This window comes from Carlito syrichta, unplaced genomic scaffold, assembly GCF_000164805.1.
Source record: "Carlito syrichta isolate Samal-C Ts95f unplaced genomic scaffold, Tarsius_syrichta-2.0.1 Scaffold78058, whole genome shotgun sequence".
Taxonomy (NCBI): Eukaryota; Metazoa; Chordata; class Mammalia; order Primates; family Tarsiidae; genus Carlito; species Carlito syrichta.
The window spans coordinates 1063418-1070255 of NW_007022154.1; positions in this window are offsets into that span (position 1 = coordinate 1063418).

The window sequence follows — 6838 nt, forward strand, 5'->3', positions numbered from 1 at the left end:
AGTCAGCATCACACATAGTCCAATTCAGGATAGACTATTATCTTTATTTATTTATTATGTCATCTATCATCTTTTAACTGAGCACCACTGGGTCTGGCAAGACAAGAGAACCTTCTAGGTCTAGGTTTCTGTAGGTTGTCAGCATATACTTGGCAGCTAATTACTATTGTGACTTGTATATATCTTCTCTGTTGCAGAAATACTTGCCAAACGCTTAGATTTCTACTCCAAACACAAATAACAACTTTAATAGCCATATATTTTCAACAACATATTCTTTTGTTTGAAATGACAAAGTCTTAAGCAATGATGGCAACATTCATAGCTATTTAGTCATGAATTAGAGACACGGGAACCAAGGGGAGAACAGGATGGGGGGAAATGGGTCTGCTTCTCTCTTTTCTAGCCTAAATGTAGCAACAAAGTTTTTAAATGTTACAGAAAAATCCTCTTAGATCCTTATAATAGCCTTTCTGTCAGTCTTGATTTTTAGATATGCATTTCTATTTTGTTGTTTTGTTTTGTTGGTGTGACTGTTTTTTCAAGTGTTTAGTGGGAATTAGAATATGCTGAAATGTTCTTTCTAGCCAAGTCTCATTTTAAACTAAAGATTGCATTGTACAAATGTTTTGTCTTAAATTTTTTTAAATTATTTTTTTGTAGAGACGAGGTCTTGCTATGTTGGCCAAACTAGACTGTACAATTCTTAATATTCTTTTTTGTTGTTGTTTCTTCCCTTTTATCTTTCCCTTAGATGCCAACACAGGATCAGAAACATTTTGCCAACATCTGTTTATTATTTTATTTAAACCCAAGGAACATAAGCCTGAGCACATGCACAATGTTTATGGATTTTCATATAGCCCTCAAATGACTTCTTCACATTTATTCTTGATGATTTGGCTCCCAACTGATCTTTTATACTCACTTCTTAATTTTTTTTTTTTAATTTTTTTTAAAAAATCTTCTTAGCTTCAAAGCCAAGCATGTTTCTAAGTGGTTGTGGTTGGATGATCACAACAGAATCTCAAACAAGCCAATGCTTTATGTTTTATGCTTAGAACTAACGAATACATCCCATGGCTTATATGAATGCTCTTACAGCAAAGCCAGAAAGATGAGAGCTAAGTCCTACAAGCCACTCACTCTGAAGTTCTTTCAAGTATGGAAAAATTATGAAAAAGTCATGATGTTCTTGCCCTTATCTAATTTTTCAATAGGCGAGTGTCAGGTCTTTTGTTTTTAACTTTTAAATATCTCCAAAGTAAGCAGATTATGGTGGTAGCCAATTCTCTATACTCTCTCTATATATGTTCTATACTCTATGAGTATAAGGAAAAATTTCTAAAGTTGCAGAGTTATCTACATTCCATTTCAAACCACTGAAATTTCGCTCTAAAAAAGACACAGTTTTCTGGTCTATTAATTTTGTTAATCCCCGTTATCTTCAAAACCATGTCTCTCACTTGTGCTTGGTCAAGAACAAATTTGCAGGGAAAAAAAACTGTTTAATGGGATGCGGACTAGCATTATCATGGAAGGGAGAACTTTCTTTGAAATACTTGTACCAAATTGGAAAAGTAGATTTCAGAATTATCTAAGTTGGAAATAGAGATCCTAATTCAAGCAGGTAATTCTATTACTGATTCATTTTCCAAATTATTTGAATAATGAAAATGGCAAAGATGTGACTCTGCACAAGCCAGTTAGTGTAGGACACTAAATTATGTAACTATCTTCCTCAGAACCATGCCACTCTGCTACTTAGTAGCATAAAAGTTACTGAAAAAAGTAAAACATTAGTATAAAAAATTGTGAAATAAGCAATTGCAATGCATGGTTCCTATATTTTTTGTCAATACATATATTTTGAAAAATCCCATATTGCTTATCTTCAAAGTTTTTTTAAAAACTTAGAATAAACCATTTTTCTTAGAAGTTTGTATTTTAAAGTTTTAATTTCAGAACCACTAAGTAGTTAGCACAGACATTTAAAATACTCCTATGGTTGTGATTTGGTGACTTTTGAAAAACACAATCAGTTCTCAACTGACCAAAAATTTACACTGCAAATATTTTTGCTAAATTAAAGATAGCCTTTTGGTCAGTTTGATGGTCATTATCGAGTCTTTTACCCATGTTTAGTTTGGATTTGGAGGTTGTTTGCATTTGCTCATGAGACTTTTTAAAAAATCTTTTTTTTCTTTTGTCTTTTCCCCTTCATTAAGTGAATTATGCTATTGGCTGTCAAAGTATATATTTACATGCATACCAAGTATAATTTATATATTTATCAAATATAAATATGTTTACAGCATAAGATACTATATCTGACCTATCTCTTTTGAGATCATAGAGACATAGAAAGAATCTAGTGTAAGTACTGCCTCTACTCACACAGCTAGGAAGGGGCAAATTTGGACAACACAAGGCATTTCAGTTCCCAATTCATAGCTCAGCAGAGGTAACAGAGTTTAAGCTGAAATTGACTGATCTGAAAAGGTGCAACAGAAAATAACCAGCTGTATTAACAGTCCAAAAATGTCCATTCTTCCAGCGTAGTGTAGTTGAAAGTATAGCTAGAAGACTGTGGGTTTCAGATTTAGAGAGAATTAAATTCAAATATCAGTTTACTAGCTGTGTGTACTGGGGCTAGTTAATAAACCTTGCTGATACTCCATGTACCCTCCTGTAAAATGGGGTGATAACAATCTATAATTTAAGGATGTCTGGAGGATTGAATAATATAATAAATGTTTGTAAATCTTTTCCTTATAGTTAATGTGTAATAAATGTACATATATTATATAAATCAAGGAATATTTTATTATTCCTCATAACTTAAATTCTAAGGTTATAATCCTAATGGTATGCAATTTTTATTGAATTTGGGCTATAATGTTTAATACCTATTGCAAATTATCACAGGAAACACAAATGAACACAGTAGTGATTCTTAGCTGAGGACTGTTTAGCCTCTCAGGGAATATTTGACTATATCTGGAGACGGTTTTGGTTAACACGAAAGACAGAGAGGGTACTACTGGCGTCTCATGGATAGAAGCTAGAGAAGTTGCTAAATATGTTAAAATGCACAGAACAGTGCCCAAAATCATGAATTCTCTGGCACCAAAAAATAATAAGGCAGAGATGAGAAATCCTGGAATACACTGAACACATTCCAAATTTTATTCACCTCAAATGTCCTGGTGACAAAAATAAATTGTCTTTATCCATAAGAAAATTTTAAGTAAAATTATGGTTTGGATTCAATTATATGAATATAATTTACTAAAATTCAACTTAGTAAAACTAATCTTTTGTTTCAGAGAAACAGTTTTCAGATATGCTGTTTAATTTTCATATCTGTTATACCATATTCAATTAAAAATTGACCATGATATATGTAAAAATGTAGGACACAATTATAAATGCCGTAATTCTTGAGATATTTTTAAAAACTAGCCTGTACAATCTATGACAAGTTCTTATTGACTTTGTTAGTTTAGGGATATGTATATACATTTGCAGAATATATATATTCTCATATATATATATATATATATATATATATATATACACACACACACACACATATATATACAGGACTCCATATATATACCTTGAAGTTTCCAAAGCAACAGATAATAAATGCCAAGAAGGCAAACATATTGATACATATTTTCCAGGTCAGCCTGCGTTTTGAGAGTATCAGCTCAATGGGCTGGCCAGTCAGGCCCCAGAGCGTGTTAGCTCAATGGGGTGGCTTGTCAGCTCAAAGGGATAGCAAGCCAACTCTTACGAGTGTTCCAGCCACCAGAAGTGTCTCATCTTTGGAGTCTTACCTTCTGCCAGCAACTCTCCCAGTTCAGTCCCAGTTCTGGTGTAGGGATGCATGACTGTTTGGCTCCGATGTTATTCTGCAGCTCTTCAGATCCAGGTTCTTGTCTGGTGCCAGGAGCCATGAGGGACACAGACAGCCAGAAAGTGAGAAAGCAGGATTCATGGAGAGGACAGAAAAGCTCCCACCACGGAAGGGGACCCTACAGGGTGGCTGATCAGGGAAACCTGGTGCTTATATAGCCCTAAGGCCAGGCTGATTGGCTAGCACTAGTTGTGAGCTGATTGGTCGGCACTAGCAGTGCTGATTGGTCAGTACTAAGGACCAATCAGCAGGAGGTAGGGACCTAATAGTGAGCTGAGCGGAGGGCACTAGCAGCGAGACGACTGGTTGCTTTTCTATCCCAGCAGTGAGTACTTAAGCTCTAGCTTGAGAGGCTTGTAGGGGGCTTGTTTACTAAGGGGAGTGTATCAGCCTAGAGGCCTGCTGGAAGTTTGCTACATTGTTATAGAGGGACTTGCCTTCTCTGTCTGCCTAGCTTTTCTCTGGCTGTCTCCTCTGTCGCTACCATTCAAATCTACTATTTAAAAAAATTTGTTATTTTTTTCAATTTTTTATTTTAGAATTGTAGGGTACAATTTAGGATTAGGTATACAAATATTCATTGTGCTGTTACCCTTGCTGATGAGGTGTGCACCTCATTCCCCAGGCAGACTCCCACTACTGCCAATACCACTTCCCCCCCCCCACAGCCCCGCAGTTTCCCGCTACTGTCAATCCTTTTCTTATATTATTACGATAGTTGTTCAATGTCCACTTAGGAGTGATCCCCAGTTAGTTCTTTGTTTCTGTGAAAGATCACTCAGTATTATAGATTCTAATTCCATCCAGGTTGCTGCAAAGTTCATGATTTGTTTGATGGCAGTGTAATATTCCATTGTGTATAAGTACCACATTTTAATCCATTCACCTTTTGATGGGCAACACATTGGTTCCATGTTCTTTCTCTTGTGAACAATGCTGTGAAAAACTTTCACGTGCAGGTATCTTTTTAATAGAGTGATTTGAGTTCTTCCAGATATATTCCCAGTAGCAGATTGCCGGGTCATATGGAAAGTCAATTTTTAGAACTTTTAGGAATTGCCACATTGTTTTCCACAGAGGCTGTACTAGTTAGCACTGCCACCAACAGTGTAGAAGTGTTCCGGTTTCGCCACATCCTATTCAGCAGATGTTATTTTTTGATTGATTGATGATGGCCATTCTGACGAGTTAGGTGGTATCTTCGTGTAGTTTTAATTTGCATTTCTTTGATAGTTAGTGAGGCTGGACATTTTGTCATGTATCTGTTGGCTGCTCATATGTCTTCTTTATTGAACTCTCTATTTATATCTTTTGCCCACTTTGTAATGGGACTGGTCCCCCCCCAGCACTTTTGAGTTCCTTGTAGATCTTAGACATTAGGCCTTTGTCAGACATACTGCTGGTAAATATTTTTCCCCGTGGGGGCTGTCTCTCTGCCCTCTTGATGGTTTCTTTGACTTTGCAGAAGCTTGTCAGTTTGATGAAGTCCCACTTGTCTATCTTATCTCTTATGTAATGGGCACTTGCGTTTTGATCAGGAATTGGTTATCAGTTCCATTTTCCAGAAGGGAGTCTCCTGTATTTTCTAAGGTTCTTATACTTTAAGGTTTTACGTTTAGATCTCTGATCCATTTAGAGTTGATTTTTGTGTATGGGGATAGGTAGAGGTCCTGTTTCAATCTTTTGCAGGTGGTCAGCCAGATTTTACAGCACCATTTACTGAATAGATTTCTCCTCTCCCAAGTGGTTGGTGGTGGAGGCTTTGTTGAAGATGAGTTGGCTGAGAAATTGAAGTTTTGCTTCTGGAATCTCAATACTATTCCATTGGTCTGTATGCCTGATCTTGTACCAATACTAGGCTGTTTTGACTATTGTAGCTTTACAATAAAGTTTTAAGTCTGGGAGTGTGATACCTCCTGCTTTTTTTTTCTGAGGATTGTTTTGACTATTTATGGTCATTTATGTTTCCATATGAATTTCTGTATTGTTGTTTCTAGGTCTGAGAAGAATGTTGCTGGTAATTTGGTATTGCATTAAATCTATAGCTTGCCTTAGGTAGAATGAACGTCTTAACAGTGTTGATTCTTCCAATCCATGAGCATGGAATATTTTTCCACTTGTTTGTGTCATCTTTGATTTCTTTGAGCAGTGTTTTGTAGTTTTCATTGTAAGGGTCTTTCACATCTCTGGTTAGGAAGATGTCAAAGTATTTCATTTTGTGTGTGTCTGTGGCTACTGTGAATGGAATTTTGCTTTTTATTTGGGTTTGTTTGTTTATTATTGGTGGATAGAAATGCAATTGTCTTTTGCACATTTATTTTGTACCCCGAGATTTTTGCCAAAGTCCTTTATCAGTGGAAGAAGGTTTTTGACAGATTCTCTTGCATTTTCAAGATATAGAATCATGTCATCTGCAAAAAGGGATAACTTGATTTCTTCTTTTCCTATTTGGATATCCCTGATCTCCCTCTCTTCTCTGGTTGCTCTAACTAGAACTTCCAAAACTATGTTGAACAGGCAGGGTGAGAGTGGGCATCCTTGTCTTATTTTAGTTTTCAGGGGAAATGATTCCAACTTCTATCTGTTTAGCAGTATGCTGGCTGTGGGTTTCTCGTTTATGGATCTTACTATTTTGAGGTATTTTCCACCTATGCCTAAATGTTTTATCAAAAGCTTTTTCTGCATCTAATGATATACTCATGTGGCTTTTGTTTTTATGTCTTTTGATGTATTTAATTATGTTTATGGTCTTATGAATGTTGAACCAGCCTTGCATCCCAAGAATGAAACCTACTTGGTCATGGTGGATGATTTTTGTTGTTTTTTGTTTTTGTTTTGCTTTGTTTTTGAGTTGGAGTCTTACTCTCACCCAGACTGGAGTGCAGTGGCCACTCCCAGCCACCGCAGCCTCAA